This window comes from Panthera uncia (genome assembly GCF_023721935.1).
Source record: "Panthera uncia isolate 11264 chromosome B3 unlocalized genomic scaffold, Puncia_PCG_1.0 HiC_scaffold_1, whole genome shotgun sequence".
NCBI classification, from domain to species: domain Eukaryota; kingdom Metazoa; phylum Chordata; class Mammalia; order Carnivora; family Felidae; genus Panthera; species Panthera uncia.
In genome coordinates, this window is record NW_026057582.1 from 29,242,926 (window position 1) to 29,262,173 (window position 19,248).

At 38.9% G+C, this 19,248-nt stretch overlaps 1 protein-coding gene across 1 annotated transcript in view; it reads right to left on the bottom strand.

The window, feature by feature from the left end:
• Positions 1–19,248, bottom strand: part of RGS6 (regulator of G protein signaling 6) — a 588,233-nt gene that overhangs the window by 504,663 nt on the left and 64,322 nt on the right. The window lies entirely within an intron of this gene.

Genomic DNA, 19,248 nt, shown 5'->3' on the forward strand with positions numbered 1-19,248 from the left:
AATCTCACAACTATGAGATCATGACCTGAGTTGAAACCAAGAGTCAGATGCTCAACCGACTGAGCCACCCAGGTGTCCCAACGTGTCATTTTCATCTATGGGAAATCACTATATTCAAGGAACCATGCAAGTCCTACAGGGAATACAAAAATGAATTAGATCCAATTCTCAAGGGTCTTCCAATGAAGCTAGATGGAGAAGACACACACAAAAGCTGTCCAACAAATAAGTAGGTTATAGTTGACTTGAAAGTAATATAATTATCAGGGCCCCTGGGTGGCTCAGTTGGTTAAGCATCCAACTTCAGCTTAGGTCATGATCCCATAGCTCGTGAGTTCAAGCCCCACATCAGGACTGTGTTGACAGCTCAGAGCCTGGAGCCTGCTTCAGATTCTGTGTCTCCCTCTCTCTCTGCCCTTTCTCCATTCATGCTCTGTCTCTCTTCCTCTCTCTTAAAAATAAATAAACACAAAAAATTGTTTTAAAAGAAAGCAATATAGCGGTGCCTAGGTGGCTCAGTTAGTTGGGCATCTGACTTCAGCTCAGGTCATGATCTCACAGTGGCGGGGGGGGGGGGGTTGAACCCTGCATCGGGCTCTGTGCTGACAGCTCAGAGCCTAGAGCCTGTTTCTGACTCTGTGTCTCCCTCTCTCTCTGTCCCTCTCCCACTCATGCTCTGTTTCTCTCCATCTCTCAATAAATGAATAAATGTTAAAAAAAATTTTTTTTTTAAAGAAAGTAATAGAAATATCATCAGAAGCAAATGGGGGTGGAGGGAGTCACTTCTGTCCTTAAAAATTAGGAACTAATCTTTAGGTAGAATTTTTATCTCAGTATTGAGAACGGTCCAGAATTCTGACAGATGAAGACTTAGGGTTGAGGCCAAGAAACTGAAGACATTTCAAGAACGTAAAACAGGTTAAACAAAGGAGAGAGAAAGCTCAAGCTGTGTTTGGATTGGGTCTGTTTGCCCAGAGAACTGGGTATGTATTATGGAATCATGGGATACAAGACTAAAATTAGTTTGGCGTCAGTTGGTTGAATGCTTAAATGACAGAAAAGGGAGTTTTACATGTAAATTGGTAGGCACTTGGGAGTAATTTGGATGGCCAAAAGAAGTAGTTTCTCTGCTAATAGCTGAACACTTCCCAAATCTTGGGAGAGATCAAGACATCCAGGTACATGAAGCTCATCTCATGGGTCCTCAATAAGACTTGACCCAACGATGACTTCACTAAAACAAGTTACAATAAAACTATCAAAAATCATAGACAAAGAAAGAATTTTGAAAGCAGCAAGAGAAAGAAATGTGTTATATACAAGAGAATGCTTATAAAGCTATCAGCTGATTTCTTGGCAGAAATCTTGCAGGCTCAGAAAGAACAGGATAATATATTCAAAGTGCTAGAAGAAAAAACTGCCAACCCAAAATACTTTACCCATCAAAGATGCCCTCTGAAAATGAAGGTTAATAGAGAACTTCCCAAACAAACAAAAGCTGAGGGAGTTTATCACCACTAAACATACCTTACAAGAAACTAAAGAGAGTCCTCAAGTAGAAATGAAAGGATATTAATAGCATAAAAAATCTGAAAGTATATAATTCACTGGTAAAAGTAGGTATATAATCAAATTCAGAAAACCCTAATACTGTAAAGGTAGTGTTTAAATCACTTAACTCTGGTATAAAGGAAAAAAAAACTTTTAAGAAAAAATGACTTAAAATAACTATAGGTACAGGGTACCTGGCTGGCTCTGTCAGTAGAGCATGCAACTCTTGATCTCAGGGTTGTAAGTTCGAGCCCCACGTTGGGTATAGAGATTACTTAAGAAAATAAAAAATCTTAAAAAAAAAACAACTATAGGTACAATAATTTTTTAATGGATACATGATATAAAAAGATGTAAGTTGTGCTATCAAAAACATAAAAGGAGGAGGGGCACCTGGGTGGCTCAGTCAGTTAAGAGTCTGACTTCAGCTCAGGTCATGATCTCATCATTCATGAGTTTGAGCCCCACATCAGGCTCTGTGCTGATAGTTCATAGCCTGGAGTCTGCTCCGGATTCTGTGTCTCCCTCTCTCTCTGTTCCTCTCCTGCTCATGCTCTCGCTCTCTCTCTTTCTCTCTCTCTCTCAAAAATAAATAAACATTAAAATTAAAAAAAAAACATAAAAGAGGGAAGTAAAAGGTAAGGTTTTTGTATGCAAAGTTATCATCTTAAAATAGACTGTTATATTTTACATAAGTCTCATAATAACCTCAAGTCAAAAAACTATACTACATACACAAAAAAGAAAGGGAAAAAAACTTAAGCATACACTATAGAAAATCAAATCACAAAAGAAGATAGCAAGAGAGGAAGAATGAAACAAAGGAACTACAAAATAGCCAAAACACAATTACAAGATGGTAACAGTAAGTCCTAATCTATCAATAGTTACATTGAGTGTAAATGAATTAAATTCTCTAATCAAAAGTCATAGAGTAGCTGAATGGATTAACAACAACAACAACAACAAAAGCCCAATTATATCCTGCCTACCAGAGACTCACTTCAACTTTAAGAACATATATTGTTGAAAGTGAAGGGATGGGAATAAATATTCCATGCAAATGGAAAACAGAAGGGAGCAGGGGTAACTGTACTTACACCAGACAAAATAGACTTCAAGTCAAAAACTATAACAAAAGAAAGTTATTATATAATGATAAAGGGGTTAATTCATCAAGAAGATATAACAGTTGTAATATATATGCACCCAACAATGAACACATGAATATATTAAGCAAATACTAACAGATCTGAGAGAAGTAATAGACAACAATATGAAAATAGCAAGGGACTTCATACTCCACTTTCAACAATAAATAGACCACCCAGACAGAACTCAATAAGGCAACACTGAACTTAAAGTTCACTTTACACAAAACAGACCTAATAGATATAAAGAACATTCCATCCAAGAGCAGCAGAATACGCATTCTTCTCAACTGCACACAGAACTTTCTCTAGGACAGATCATATACTAGTATACAACCAAGGCTTTAAAAAATTTAGTAAGATTAAAATGAAATCAATTATCTATTCCAACCACAATGGTATGAAACTAGAAATCAATAACAGGAGGAAAGCTGGAAAATTCATAAATGTAAAAATTAAACAACGCACTTCTGAATGGCCAATGGATCATTAAGGAAATAAAAGGAAATCCAAAAATATCTTGAAGCACACAAAAACGGAAATAACATATCAAAACCTATAGCTTGCAGCAAAAGCAGTTTTAAGAGGAAAGTTTATAGCAATAAACCTACATTAAAAGAAACAAGAAAGATTTTAAACAATCTAATTTTACACCTCAAGGAAATAAAAAAAAGAAGAACTAATCCCAAAATGAGCACAAGGAAGGAATAAAGATTAGAGTGGAGGTAAATGAAACAGAGACTAGAAAAATAATAGAAAAGGTAAACAAAGTTAATAATAACTGATACCACAGAAATAAAAATATAAAAGACTACTATGAATAATTATACACCAACAAGTTGGATAACCTAGAAGTAATGGATAAATTCATATACACATACAACATACCAAGACTGAATCATAAAGAAATAGAAAATCTGAAGAGACCAACAATGAGTCATGAGATTAAATCATTAATCAAAAATCTCACAACAGGAGTGCCTGGGTAGCTCAGTCAGTTTGGTGTCCAACTCCTGATTTTGGCTCAAGTCCTGGTCTCATGGTCATGGGTTTGAGCCCCATGTTGGGCTCCATGATGAGCATGGAGCTGCTTGGGATTCTCTCTCTCCCTCTCTCTCTGCCCCTCCCCACCTCAAAATAAATAAACTTTTTTTTAAGCTCACGACAAAGAATATCACAGGACCACTGGTTTCACTGGTGGATTCAAACAAACATTTAAAGAATTAACACCAATCCTTCTCAAACTCTTTCAAAAAATCAAGGAAGAAGGGACAGTCCCAAATTCATTTCAGAGTCCAGAATTACCCTGATATCAAAGGTACACAAAGCTACTGCAAGAAAAGAAAAACTGCAAGCCAATAACCCTTTTGAATATAGATGCAAATATCCTTAACAAAACACTAGCAAACTAAATCCAACAGCACATTGAAAGTATCACATACCACGATAAAGTGGGACTTATCCCTGAGATGCAAGGAAGTTCAGTATATGCAAATCAATACATATGATACAACACACTAATGAAATGAAGGACAAAATCATATGGTCATTTCTATAGCTACAGAATAATACACTTGACAAAATTCAACATCCATTCATTATAAAAACTCACAACAAATTAGGTATAAAAGCAATGTACCTCAACCTAAGAAGAGTCATATATAACAACACCACAGCTGACATATTCAACAGTGAAAAGCTGAAAGTGTTCCTTCTAGAATCAGAAACAAGACAATGCCCACTCTCCACCACTTCTATTCAACATAATACTGGTGGCCCTAGCCCAAATAATTAGGCAAAGGAAAAAAGAGAAAAAGAAAGAAAGAAAGAAAGAAAGAAAGAAAGAAAGAAAGAAAGAAAGAAAAGAAAAGGAAAGGAAAGGAGAAAGACAGACAGACATATTAGAAAGGTGGAAGTAAGGGGCATCTGGGTGGCTCAATCAGTTAAGTGTCTGACTTTGGTCAGGTCATGACCTCATGGTTCGTGGGTTCAAGCCCCGTGTCAGATTCTGTGCTGACAGCTTGGAGCCTGCTTCAAATTCTGTGTCTCCCTCTCTCTCTCTCTCCCTCTCTGCCCCTCCCCTGCTCATGCTCTGTCTTCCTCTCTCTCAAATATGGATAATAAAACATTTAAAAAAATTTTTTTAAAGATAGAAGTAAAATTGCCTCTGTTTGCAAATGACATAATCCTAATGTGTGTGTGTATATATATATACATATATATATATGTATATATATATACATACACGTATATATATATACATATATATATATGTATATATACATACACGTATATATATACATATATACAGTTTATATATATATAGTTTATATATATATAGTTTATATATATATACGTATATATACGTGTATATATATATATACGTGAATATATATATACACATATACACGTATATATATATATATATATATATATATACATATATATATATAAAACAAACCTCTAGACTCAACCAAAAAAAACTTAGCATAAATGAATTCGGTAAAGTTGCAGAATACAAAATCAACATACAAAAATCAGTTGTATTTCTATACACTAAAAATGAACTTTTTGAAAGAGAGATAAAGAAAAAACTTCCATTTACAATAGAATGAATGAAGAAAGGAATACATTTAACCAAGAACATGAAAGACCTATACACTGAATACTAAGACACTGATGAAAGAAACTGAAAAAGACACAAATAAATGGAAAGATATCACATGTTTATGGATTGAAAGAATTAATATTATTAAAATATCCATACTACCCAAAGCAATGTACAAAGTCAACACAATCCCTATCAAAAGTCCAATGGCATTTTACATAGAGATAGAAAAAAATCTCAAAATTCATATGGAATCACAAAAGATTCAGAATATCCAAAGTAATTTTAAGAAAAAAGAATAAAGCTGGCAGTATCACAACTCCTGATTTCAAACTATATCACAAATCTATAGTAATCAAAACAGTATGATACTGGGCTAAAAACAGACACAGAGACCAATAGAACAGAATAGAGAACCCAGAAATAAATCCACAGATATATGGTCAAGTAATCTTTGATAAGAAACACAAGAACACACAATGGAGAAAGCATAGTTTCTTCAATAAACAGTGTTAGAAACACTGTAATCCACATCCAAAGAATGAGATGGGAGCCCTACCTTACACCTCTCACAGAAATTAACTGGAAATGGATTAAAGACCTAAATGTAGCAATCCCTATCAAAAATAGCACCAGCATTCTTCAAAGAGCTAGAACGAACAATCCTAAAATGTGTATGGAACCAGAAAAGACCCCAAATAGCCAAAGCAATCTTGAAAAAGAAAACCAAGGCTGGAGGCATCACAATTCCAGACTTCAAGATATATTACAAAGCTGTAATCATCAAGACAGTAAGGTACTGGCACAAAAACAGACACACTCAGATCAATGAAACAGAATAGAGAACCCAGAAATGGACCCACAAATGTATGGCCAACTAATTTTTGACAAAGCAGGAAAGAATATCCAATGGAATAAAGACAGTCTCTTCAGCAAGTGGTGCTGGGAAAACTGGACAGCGACATGCAGGAGAATGAACCTGGACCACTTTCTGACACCATACACAAAAATAAACTCAAAATGGATGAAAGACCTCAATGTAACACAGGAAACCATCAAAATCCTAGAGGAGGAAGCAGGCAAAAACCTCTTTGACCTCAGCCGCAGCAACTTCTTACTCAACACGTCTCCGGAGGCAAGGGAAACGAAAGCAAAAATGAACTGTTGGGACCTCATCAAGACAAAAAGTTTCTGCACAGTAAAGGAAACAATCAGCAAAACTAAAAGGCAACCAATAGAATGGGAGAAGATATTTGCAAATGACATATCAGACAAAAGGTTAGTATCCAAAGTCTATAAAGAACTTATCAAACTCAACACTCAAAAAACAAATAATCCAGTGAAGAAATGGACAAAAGATATGAATAGACACTTTTCCAAAAAAGACATCCAGATGGCTAACATGAAAAAATGCTCCACATCACTCATCATCAGGGAAATACAAATCAAAACCATAATGAGATACTACTTCACACCTGTCAGAATGGCTAAATTAACAACTCAGGAAACAACAGATGTTGGCGAGGATGAGGAGAAAGAGGATCTCTTTTGCATTGTTGGTGGCAATGCAGGCTGGTGCAGCCACTCTGGAAAACAGTACGGAGGTTCCTCAAAAAATTAAAAATAGAACCACCCTACAATCCAGCAATTGCACTACTAGGTATTTATCCAAAGAATACAGGTGTGCTGTTTCAAAGGGGCACATGCACCCCAATGTTTATAGCAGCACTATGTACAGCAGCCAAAGTATGGAAAGAGCCCAAATGTCCACCAACTGATGAATGGATAAAGATGTGGTACAGGGGCGCCTGGGTGGCTCAGTCGGTTGAGCATCCGACTTCAGCTCAGGTCACAATCTTGCAGCTCGTGAGAGCCCCGCGACGGGCTCTGTGCTGATGGCTTGGAGCCTGGAGCCTGCTTCAGATTCTGTGTCTCCCTCTCTCTCTGCCCCAACCCACTTGCATTCTGTCTCTGTCTCTTTCAAAAATAAATAAACATTAAAAAAAAAAAAGAAGACATGGTGTATATATATACAATGGAATATTACTTGGCAATCAAAAAGATTTAAATCTTGGAGCACCTGGATGGCTCAGTCAGTTAAGCATCCAACTTCAGCTCAGGTCACGATCTCGTAGTTTGTGGGTTCGAGCCCCGCGTCAGGCTCTGTGCTGACATCTTGGAGCCTGGAGCCTGCTTCAAATTCTGTGTCTCCCTCTCTCTGCCCCTCCCCTGCTCGCACTCTCTCACTCTCTCAAAAATAAACATTAAAAAAAATTTTTTAAAAGAATGAAATCTTGCCATTTGCAACAATGTGGATGGAACTAGAGTGTATTATGCTAAGTGAAGTTAGTCAGTCAGAGAAAGACAAATATGTCTTCACTCATATGTGGAATTTAAGATACAAAACAGGTGAACATTAGGAAAGGGAAGCAAAACTAAGATAAAAACAGGGAGGGGGGACAAAACATAAGAGACTCAAATACAGAGAAAAAACTGAGGGGTTTGGGATGGAGGGATGGGCTAAATGGGCTATGAGCATTGAGGAGGGCACTTGCTGGGATGAGTACTGGGTGTTATAGGTAGGGGATGAATCACTGAATTCTACTCCTGAAATCATTATTACACTATACACTAACTAACTTGAATGTAAATTAAAATTAAATAAATAAATACTTAAATGTAAAAGGTGAAACTGTAAAACTCCTAAAAGAAAACATAGGCTAAAAGCTCTTTAAGGTTGGTCTGGACAATGATTTTTTGACGTGACACCAAAAGCACAATCAACAAAATAAAAAATTAACAAGTGGGACTACAACAAGCCAAAAACCTTCTGCACAGCAAGGGAAACAATCAACAAAATGAAAAGGCAACCTACAGAATAGGAGGACTCATTCATAAACTATACCTCATAAGGGGTTATATCTAAAATTTATAAGGGACTCATACAACTCAGTAGCAAAAATAATAACAATCCAACCTAAAAATAGGCAAAGGACCTAAATAAACATTTTTCCAAAGAAGACATTCAAATGGCCAAAAGGTACATGAAAAGATTCTCAACATCACTAATCATGCAAATCAAAACCAGAATAAGATGTCACCTCACACCTGTTAGAATGGCTGTTAACAAAAGAAATAACAAGAGTTAGTGAGGATGTGGGAAAAAGAGAACCCTTTCATTTCTGAAGGAAATCAAATCAGTATCTCAAAGACTTCCTCTCACTTCCAGAGATACATCAGTATCTCTGCACTTCCTTGTTCACTGAAACACTATTTACAATATCCAACACACAAAAGCAATCTAAGTGTCAGTTGATGGAGGAATAAAGAAAAAGTGATACACACACACACACACACACACACACACACTTTTGTCAATTATACTTCAATAAAGTTGGAAGGAAAAAAATGGTTCTTCTTTTCTAGTGCCTAGGGAATCTTACAACTCTGCCTTTCCCCATCAGATGTCCTCTTCCAATTCGACGGTCCTCAAGAGAAACCTGAGATAGACTGTATTGGAGCAGCTACCCTTTGGGCTCTTTGAATCTAATTAAGCATCCTAACTCTGATCTTTACAAGAGCATGGGTTCTGAATCCTGGGTCAGATTCATGGCCCATTGATCCTAGGGTTACTAGAGTCTAGCAGTGCTGTCTCCACCTTTGACAATCAAGATTATCTGCCACACATGTGCACACAAGTAAGCACATACCCCAACATCTTTCTGTAATAAGCCTGTAAGTCTCTGACGGTAGAGCATCAGGGTCAAAGTCAAGCTCACTCCTACTTAGCAGCTCTAAAGTCTGGGGTAAGCCACCTAGGTTTTTGGTCTGTTTCTTCATGTATAAAACAGGGATAATAACAATATCTATGACTTAGCATTATAGTGAAGATCAAATTAAATAATAGAAAGCATTTAGCATTGTGGCTGGAATATAGTAAGTGATCAGGAGATAGTAACTATCTACTATTAACTACTACTATGATATTAAGTATCTATAGTTAATTTCACTATTTTTATTACTATTATTATTATACAATTATTGTTCTACCACCCATTAATTCATCTAGACTCTCCATGAATACGCTGGATAATACATTCCATCCAAAAACCACTCCCTAAAAAATATTTTGTAAAGGTATATGCTGTTCATGGCAGCTAAGATGTGTTGCCATGACCACGGCAAAGCAGTAGTTCCAATTAAAGAACTCAAATCCTAGTGACTTAAGAAGATGTGAACTAAAGGGACAAGTTCCTCAGCAGGAATAAGTTCTGTCTTACCTTACAGGGTTTTTTGTTGTTTTTGTTTGTTTAATTTCAGAAGTCTAGTGCTTTATGTTAAAGCCAAATACTTTTTCTGCTTAACTCTCTTTAATTGTAGACAATAGTTTTTTCAAGTAAATGGACCATTTTCATAACAAGCTGTGTAACATCAACTAAAACACCAGAGGAATTCCTTACATGAAAGGCTCCAATAAATCAATAGAAAAAGACAACTGCTCTAATAGAATAATGAGGAAAGGACATGAATGAGAAATTCACCTAATAAGAAACATAAATGAGAAATATGCATAAGGGAAATGTTCATCCGTGTTTATAATTTTTAATATGATATAAAACAATGAAGTATTCTTGCTAAGGTTTTAAAAAGTCCCTGATACAGGTAGGGGTGTCAGGCACACAGTGCTGCTATATACCCCCAAGAAATAGGATCTGGCCATACATATCAACCTGGAAACACAGATCAAAGGCCTTAAGATGCACTTGTTATTCTAATTCTAGGGATTTATCCCAAGGAAATAATCACCAATGTGTATAAAAATATAAGGAGTACTTAAAAGCATGGCTTCTAAATCTCAAAACAAATTAAATTTTGCCTTTTCTACTTAACAGCCATCTAACCTGAGGCAAATTACCTACCTGTTTTTTATCTGAGTTTCCTCATCTGTTAAATAGAAAGAATAATACCTACATTTCACAGAGCTATGGGCAGGAAAAGTGAGAAAAGAAATAGAACAAGCCTTTCAATATGTGAAACACAGTATAAAGCCTCCAGCAATATTAGCTATTATTCTGATTGGTTAAGTAAATCATGATATATTGATAAAGTAGAATACTGTTCAGCCATTAAAAATGGTATTCTAGAGCAAGCATAAGCAAACCATGGCCCAGCCATGAGTCAAACCTGGCCAACCACCTGATTTGAAAATAAAGTTTTATTGGAACAAAGCAACACTCATTCATTTGCATATCACAATACAACAGCAGAGTTAAGTAGTTTAAAAAGAAACAGTACGTCCCACAAGGCCTCAAATATTTACTATCTGGCCCTTTACAAAGAAAGTTTGTTGACACCTGATCTAGAGAAATATCTGCCATCATGGGAACACGTTCTCAACCCAGTCAGTAAAAAGAAGTTTTCCAACAGCAAGTGCAAGTCAACATTTTTGTTGAAATATGTACATAGGAAAATAAAAAAGGATGGAACAAGGTATTTAAAAAAATTTTTTTAACGTTTATTTAGTTTTGAGAGAGAGTGAGTGAGAGGGAGAGCGAGAGCGGGGGAGGGGCAGAGAGAGGGAGACACAGGCTCCAGGCTCTGAGGTGTCAGCACAGAGCCCAATGTGGAGCTCAAACCCACAAACTGCGAGATCATGACCTGAGCCAAAGTCGGACACCCAACCAACTGAGCCACCCAGGTGTCCCTGGAACTAGGTAATTTGAAAAGTTAACTATAGCTCTGTGAGCAAGATAGGTTATACATTTTATTTCCTTCTTTGTGTTTGTCTATAATTTCTAACTTTGTCTATAGTAAACATGAATCATTTCTGCAATAAGAAAAAAAATTTAAAGACACTAAGAAGGAAAGAAGCTGTTTTAATTTTGACATAGAAAGAGGACAAGGAACTCATTGAATAGTAAAACAAGATGGAAAGATATTTTTAATTGGTGAGAGAAATATGGGTTTGTATTCTTGTCTTCATTTCTTTGCGTTCTTGTTCACAGATAGGAATATGAGAAGTTGGGGGTGAGGGAAGAAAGCAAGCAAGGAGGAAAATGTGACAGCAGAATTGTTACATGATGTGGACAGCAGCCAAGCTCAATAATTCCTAAGATAAATAAGTTTGCAAAGCTCGGAGAGACGCTACCAATCTATGCACCAAAAATGGAGTTGCACGGTCTACCCAGTGCAAAGAGAAGTCATGTGGTAGCAAATCTCATCCGGGAAAGGTAATGGGATATGTTTCAGGAATGCTTATCAATAGGTCTGCCCACCAAACATTTATTTATTGCCTACCGGGTGCCACGCATTTACAATATTGTAAGGAGGCAAACACAAAAGGTAACACATACAAAAATAAAAATATTTACGTGGCATAGAGGCATAGAGTTTTGTCAAAGAGAATCATGTTAGGTTTGTACTCAGACGCTCGCTGGATGAATGATGTGACACCAGCCACTGAATTCTAGCGGGAGCACGGTCTCAGGCAGGCCAACAGGAGTTAGAGTCTACCTGTTGAGTCTGCAGTGAGGAGGACTCAAACAGAGACATCCTTTAAGCAGCTGGATATAGGCATGTGGAGGTTGGAGAGGGGAGAGCTTTTGCGGAATCCCCAAGTCAGCATACACAGAGCGCGAGGTTGCTCCCAGATGGCATGGAGAAGAGAAGGGGGCCAAGGAGTCACAGGGTGGGCAGAGGAGGCGACTCCAGGGCTGAAGACTGAGAAGGAGTGTGCGGGGATTGGGGCAAAACCGGGACAGAGTGCTTCTTGAATGTGCTGAAGAACGATCTCTGCTATTTAAAATTGGCTTAAAATGAGCTCTTTTAATAACTTGTGCAGCTGTGAGGCACAGTTGTGATTAATGGTATATTCCTACGTCCCAAAGGACACAAACCTTCCTTGAAAGTGCGTTTTCCCACAATTTTTAAGTCTTTTTGTGAGCAGAATGCATGCCTTATACCTTTCCTGATTTGGAGCCACGTGGCAAAAGGAACACGAATGGAAATCCAGTTTGGGTTTGGTCTGGTTTGGCCTGGGGCTGAAACACAAGCCACAGATGTGTTAATGAGGAAGAGAAAGAGACTGTACTCGACACAGCAACAGTTTGAGAGTAAAGCCAAAAAATACCCGGGATGCAAAACCGGTCTTTGGAGGTCGGCCGGTGACCACCATTAGGATGAACCCAAGCTCCATATGCCTAAACTGTATGTAGCACAGTCCTCTGCTACGACTGGTTTAGATGCCATGGCTCGGTGGCTGGAGGCCTGGCCTCACGGAGAAGCTGTGGGAAGTAGTGTGTAGGACGCCAGACCCTGAGGTCAGAAGGTCTGGCTCAGCCACCAGAGGCTAGTTGACCCTACACCAGCCTCAGTTTCCTCATCTTACAACGTTTGGATAAATAGTATCTCAGGACTTCCGCACACATAACACGAGGGATATGGACTGCGGCGAGCAACTATAGAATGGAAATTCACATTTTTCCCCAAATTTATTGAGGTATAAGTGGCACATAAAATTGTACCTATACAAAGCGCACAAAGCGCACGTGATTTGATATACATATATGTTATGAAATACTTGTCACAACAAAGTTAATTAACATACCCATCACCTCACATAGTTACGTGTGTGTGTGTGTGTGTGTGTGTGTGTGGTGAAAACACTTAAGAGGTACTTTTTTAGCAAATTTCAAGTAAAATATAGTATTATTAACTATACTCACCATGCTGTGCACTAGCTCCTTCAGGACTCATTCATCTTACAACAGAAGGTTTGTACCCTTTGACCAACATCTCCCCGTTTCCTCCACCCCCTGCCCCCACCACCATCTACTCTCTGGTTCTATGCGTTCATTTTTATTTTGTTTAAATTCCATATATAAATGAAGCCATACAGTATTCGTCTTTCTCCATCAGGCTTATTTCACTCAGTGCAATGTCCTGCAGGTTCAGCCGTGTGATCACAAATGACAGGGTTTTCTTCTTTTTTTTTTTTTTTTATGCCTGAATCCTATTCCATTGTATCTACACAACAAATTTTCTTTCTCCATTCATCCACTGATAAACATTTAGGTTGTGTCCATAGCTTGGCTTTTGGGAATGCAAATCAAGGCCACAATGATAGGTCACCTCACGCTGTTAGAATGGCCATCATGAAAAAGACAAGAAATAACAAGCGTTGGTGAGGATGAGAAGAAAAGGGAATCCTTATTCACTCTTGGTCAGAATGTACGTTAGTACAGCCACTGAGGAAAATGGTACGGAGGTTCAGAAAACACCAGAACTACCGCACGATCCAGCAATCCCACGTCTGGGTATACCGCCAAAGGAAACGAAATCAGTATCTCGAAACGAAATCAGTATCTCAAAACGATGTCTGCGCCCTGCCTGCTGCAGCATATTCGCAACAGTCAAGACATCGACACAACCTAAGTGATGGAAGTTAACGCCATCACTGAGTACTATAACTCAGTGATTAGAGTAGTTTGCTTATGAGGTCATGCTAGCCCTGCTATCGGAGAGAAAAGACCAGAACTAAGCAGCTCCCCCAGTGGCTGGCCTGCTCCTTCCGGGTCTTGTGAAAAGAGCCTGGCCTACGAAGAAGTGGCCTCCTGCTCACAGCAGCCTTCAGGCACAGGCATACCCACTACGAGCCCCCTTCTTCATAGGGGAATGGCACCCAGTGGGAATGGCACCCAGGGATCCTGCAGAGGTGTTGTCGGTGTGAGCCGTCATGTGCCAAGGCACTGGCCCGATGCCTGGACAAAGTGGGTCTTGGAAAAATGAGAGCCATTTGGACATTGCATCTGAAACGTAGGTAGCTGGCACTTGTCCTACTGGGATATTTCAGAACACACAGCCCAACACTTCCAGCAGCCCAATATGCCATTCTTCATTAAAAAGAAAAAACAAACAACCAACCAAACAGAATCTCTTCAATAAAGTACTGGAATAAACTCTGTGACCCTCTCAGCAAAGGAGAGATACTATTCCAGGAGTGAATGGGAGGATTTGTGTCTTATTTAGAGCATACGAATGGACCTGGTTTCCGGGTTATCGTGTATACCCGTTCTCCAGCCAGACTCCCCACGGGTTCCTAGAAATGAGTTTCCACTGGGCGGAATCACTGGGTCTTGGTTCCTATGGAAATATTGTCCCAACAAGGACATTTGCAGAGGCTTTTTCAGTCTCTTCCAAATCCCCAAAAGCAGAGGCTGCAAACTTCTCTATAAAAGGCCAGTTAGTAAATATTTTAGGCTTTGTCAGGCATATGGTCAATCTCTTGCCACAACCGCTCAACTCCTCTGTGGTAGCCACAGATACCTGATAAATGAATAGCATGGATGTGTTTCCATAAGTCTTGTGGTACAAACCCTGAAATCTGAATTTTACGTGATTTTCACACATCATGGAATATTGCTTCTTTTTAAATTTTTTCCCAACCATTTTAAAACGTAAAAACTACCCTTAGTCCAAGGGCTCTACAAGAACTGACATGAGGATGAGTTAGGTCCAAGGGCAAGTACTTTGCTATCCCCTGTCCTAAAATTGTAGCATGTCACTGGCCACAGTAGATCTTGCTTTCAACTACCTACCTCTCCTTCCCCAGAAGGCAGTGAAGTTAGTGATAGTAATCATTCCTTTTAGGAAGAAAAGCTCACTCCAATCCCTTGTTGACGGTTAGGCTTTATCATCTGTTCTCTTGACTAGCTCCTTGGAGGGGCTCATCTGCCTTGAATCATTTTAACGTCCAGGGTCGTGCTGTTGCTTGGTGGTTTTACAGCCAACATTATCACCTGTGCACCTTTTGTCTGCCATTATGTGTCATGACTCCTCACCAGAACATGAAAAATGGTGAAAAGAGAGGCCTCGGGAGAGTCAACAAGCAGACTGGCACATTCCTTTAGCCTTCAGGCTAAGAAGAGTGCATTTGGCCAGTGCTCTCCTACTGCTTGAAAAAAAAGAATGCAAGGTCATGGTCTCCTACTGTACTCTCCAGCCAGCCATGAAGACAGTGTTGATTAACTGCACTGCTCAGTACCACAATTTTTATATATTCTAAAATCTAAAATAACTGGAGATGAACAGTCCCATAAGAAAGCCACTCCGTAGGAGGCTCTAGTAAAGGAGGTTTTCCTTCATTTACTTAGAATGCATCTGCTTGGTCATTTCTCCTCAATGCCCTAAGAAGAGCCTAATATAAGTACCCAGGAAGGAAGGAAGGAAGGTCTTTAACTAAGACACCTCCCCCCCCCCATCCTCACTGCCAGCCACTGAAAGGTTCCTCTTTCCTGTCTTCAAAGGGACATTAGCAAACACAAACGGACATCTTAGATTTAATTTAGGTTGCTACATATCTACCATCCCAAACACTAGAAGGAAAACCAATCCTTCAGCACATCCTCTCTGTAGCTATGAAAAACAGATAAAATTCCAAAATTATTTTTCCTTCCCTTTTCTAAGTAGTAGGCAGAATACCTCCCCCCACCAAGATGTCCACATCCTAACTCCCAAAACCTGTGAATATGCTGCCTTACACAGCAAAAGGGACTTTGCAAGCATGATTAAGTTAAGGATTTCAAGATGGGGAGGTTACCCTGGATTACATGGGGGGGGGGGGGGATCCATGGAACCACGGGTTCCTATAAGAAGGATGCAAGAGGGGCAGAGTCAGAGAAGGAGGCACAATGGCCAAAGGAGGTCAGAGCGAGGCAAGATCATGAGTTGAGGAATGGGGCCAGCCTCTTAGAAAAGGAAGGAAATGCGTTCTCCCCTAGAGCTTCCGGAAGCAATACAGTCCTGCCTAATCATTCTAGACTTCTGACCTCCAGAACCATGAGAGGACAAATTTGTTTTGTTTTAAGCCCTAATTTCGTGGTAATTTGTTACAGCAGCCATAGGAAACTAATACGGCAGCTGCTAAAAATGTCTCAGATAAAATGTAGTTTCTTACAAGTCAGCCACTTTATCTTGTACACTTAACCCCAAAGAATGAAAGGAAACTTGTACTCCTCTCTCAAGCAGGGTCCCTAAACTCCAGAACTACCGAGCGCTTAAATAAAATGTGATCTAAAAGGGAAGGTTGAAAGGGTGAGTGGGCAGCGAGAGAACACTGCAGTCATATACAAACAGCATTATCCAAGAGGGCTGCAAAGGATGAGATAGAAATGGAATGTGCCTTATTTATAGCAAAGCCTGCCTCCCCTCGCAAGTGTGTGACAGAAGAGCTGTTTTAAAAGTTTTATTCTTCAAACTTGGCTGCAGAACTTGGCTGCATCTCAGAACAGTGCTTTTGTATTTAGCTTTAAAATTTAAGAACCAACCCCATGGTTAAACTGGAGGCAGAGGTGGTGCAGGCAGGAAAAATGCTGGGGGGGGGGGAATGGAAAGAGGTTGAAATGTTATTCTTATTTAGTTAGTTGCTTAAGAAAAACAAATAGAGAATAAAATAGCAAAAGGCTTGGAAAGGTTCCAAGTTGAAATTTTCTAATACCCAGGCGTTGAGGCTCTCAAGATAAGGGGAGTGCTGCAAAGCTAGCTAGACATTAGGATGGGCATCTGGTCTCGAGGTAGAGAGGGAATAATACTCCAGCCCTAATTACTGGAGATCCCCTCGCCCTCTTTCTTAAGCTCAGTGAAAGCTGACAACAACCCAGAGAAGGCCAGCCTACAGATGCAGAAACTAATACTGACCTTCTGGTAAACAATATGTCAGGAGACACGACACAGGTCATGCCTCTGACTTAGAAATTCTAAATTTTGCTGTTAACAATAAGGAACTGAATAAGTAAATTATGGTACATTATCTACTCGGAATATAATACAATCTTCAAAACTATGATTATGACGACATACTGTGGCACGGATTAATGCTTAGGCAATGGTAGGAAAACATAAAATAGTGTATACATTACGATTACCCACTAGGCTAATATATATTTCTTTTATTTTTTTAATTATTTATTTTATTTTTATAATTAACATGGATTATATTAGTTTCAGGCATACAATAGAGTTATTCAACAATTCTATACGTTTCTCAGTGCTCAATAAGTGTACTCTTAATCCCCTTTATCTGTTTCACCCATCCCCCACCCACCTCCCCTGTCAACCACCAGTTTGTTCTCTGTATTTACGAGGTGGGGGGCGGGGGGGGGGTTGTTTAGGGGCACCTGGGTGGCTCAGTCAGTTAAGCATCTGACTCTTGGTTTCAGCTCAGGTCATGATCTCACGGTTCGTGCGTTCGAGCCCCACGTTGGGTTCTACACTGGCAATGCAGAGCCTACTTGGGATTCTCTCTCTCCCTCTCTCTCTCCCCCTCCCCCTCTCGTGTCATCTCTCTCTCTCAAAATAAATAAATAAAAATTTTTTTTTAAAGACTGGGTTTTTGGGGCACCTGGGTGGCTCGGCCGGTTAAGCGTCCGACTTTGGCTCAGATCATGGTATCGCAGTTTGGGAGTTCAAGCCCCGCGTCGGGCTCTATGCTGACAGCTCGGAGCCTGGAGCCTGCTTCAGATTCTGTGTCTCCCTCTCTTTCTGCCCCTCCCCCACTCACGCTCTGTCTCTCTCAAAAATAAATATATATTAAAAATTTTTTTTAAAGAGTGGGGTATTTTTGTCTGGCTCTTTGTTTATTTGTTTCTTAAATCCCACATATGAGTGAAATCACATGGTATCTGTGTTATTTCCTTAGCATTATACCATCTAGGTCCATCCACGTTGTTGCAGATAGTAAAATTTTATTCTTTTTCATGGCTGGTAATATCTTTCTTTATCCATTCATCAATGGATGGACACTTGGGTTGCTTCCATATCTTGGTTATTACAAACAATGCTGCAATAAACACAGGAGTGCATATATTGTTTCAAACTAGTGTTAATTTTCTTTGGGTAAATACCCAGCAGAGGAATTACTAGATCATATGGTAACTCAGTTTTTAATTATCTGAGGAACTTCCATACTGTTTTCCACAGCGCCTGCACCAATTTACATTCCCACCATTTTTCTCCACATCCTCGCCAATGTTTGTTGTTTCTTGTATTTTTTGAGACTAGCCATTCTGTCAGATGTAAAGTGATACCTCATTGTGGTTTTAATTTGCATTTCCCTGATGATTAGTGATGTTAATCACCTTTTTATGTTTCCGTTGGCCCTCTGTATGTCTTAGGAAAATGTCTATTCAGGCCCTCTGCCCATCTTTTGATTGGATTATTTGGAGGTTTTTTTGTTGTGCTGTATGACTTCTACATATATTTTGGATAACAACCCCATATAGAATGTATCATTTGCAAATATCTTCTCCCATTCAGTAGGTTGCCTTTTTGTTTTGTTGGTGGTTTCCTTCATTGTGCAAAAGCCTTTTATTTGGGTATAGTCCCAATAGTTTAATTTTGCTTTTTTTTCCCTTGCCTGAGGAAACATTTCTAGAAAAATGTTTCTACAACTGCCGTCAAGGAAGTTACTATCTATGTTTTCTCCTAGGATTCCCATGGTTTCAGGTATCACATGTAGTCTTTAATCCATTTTGAGTTTATTTTTGTGTGTGGTGTGAGAAAGTGGTCCAGTTTCATTCTTCTGCATGTAGCTGTCCAGTTCTCCCAGCACCATTTACTGAAGAGACTGTCTTCCCCGTTGTATATTCTTGCTCCCTTTGTTATAGACCTTTGTTATGTTAATTGACCATATAATTGTGGGTTTATTTCTGGGTTTTCCATCCTGCTCTAGTGATCTCTGTGTCTATTTTGTGCCAGTACCATACTCTTTTGATTACTACAGCTTTATAGTGTATTTCAAAATCTGGGATTTTGATACCTCCAGCTTTGTTCTTCTTTCTAGCCCTGATAAATATAAATATATATTTATATATATATTTAATATATAATTTTACATATATAAAATAATATATATAATATATATATAAATATATATTTATATAT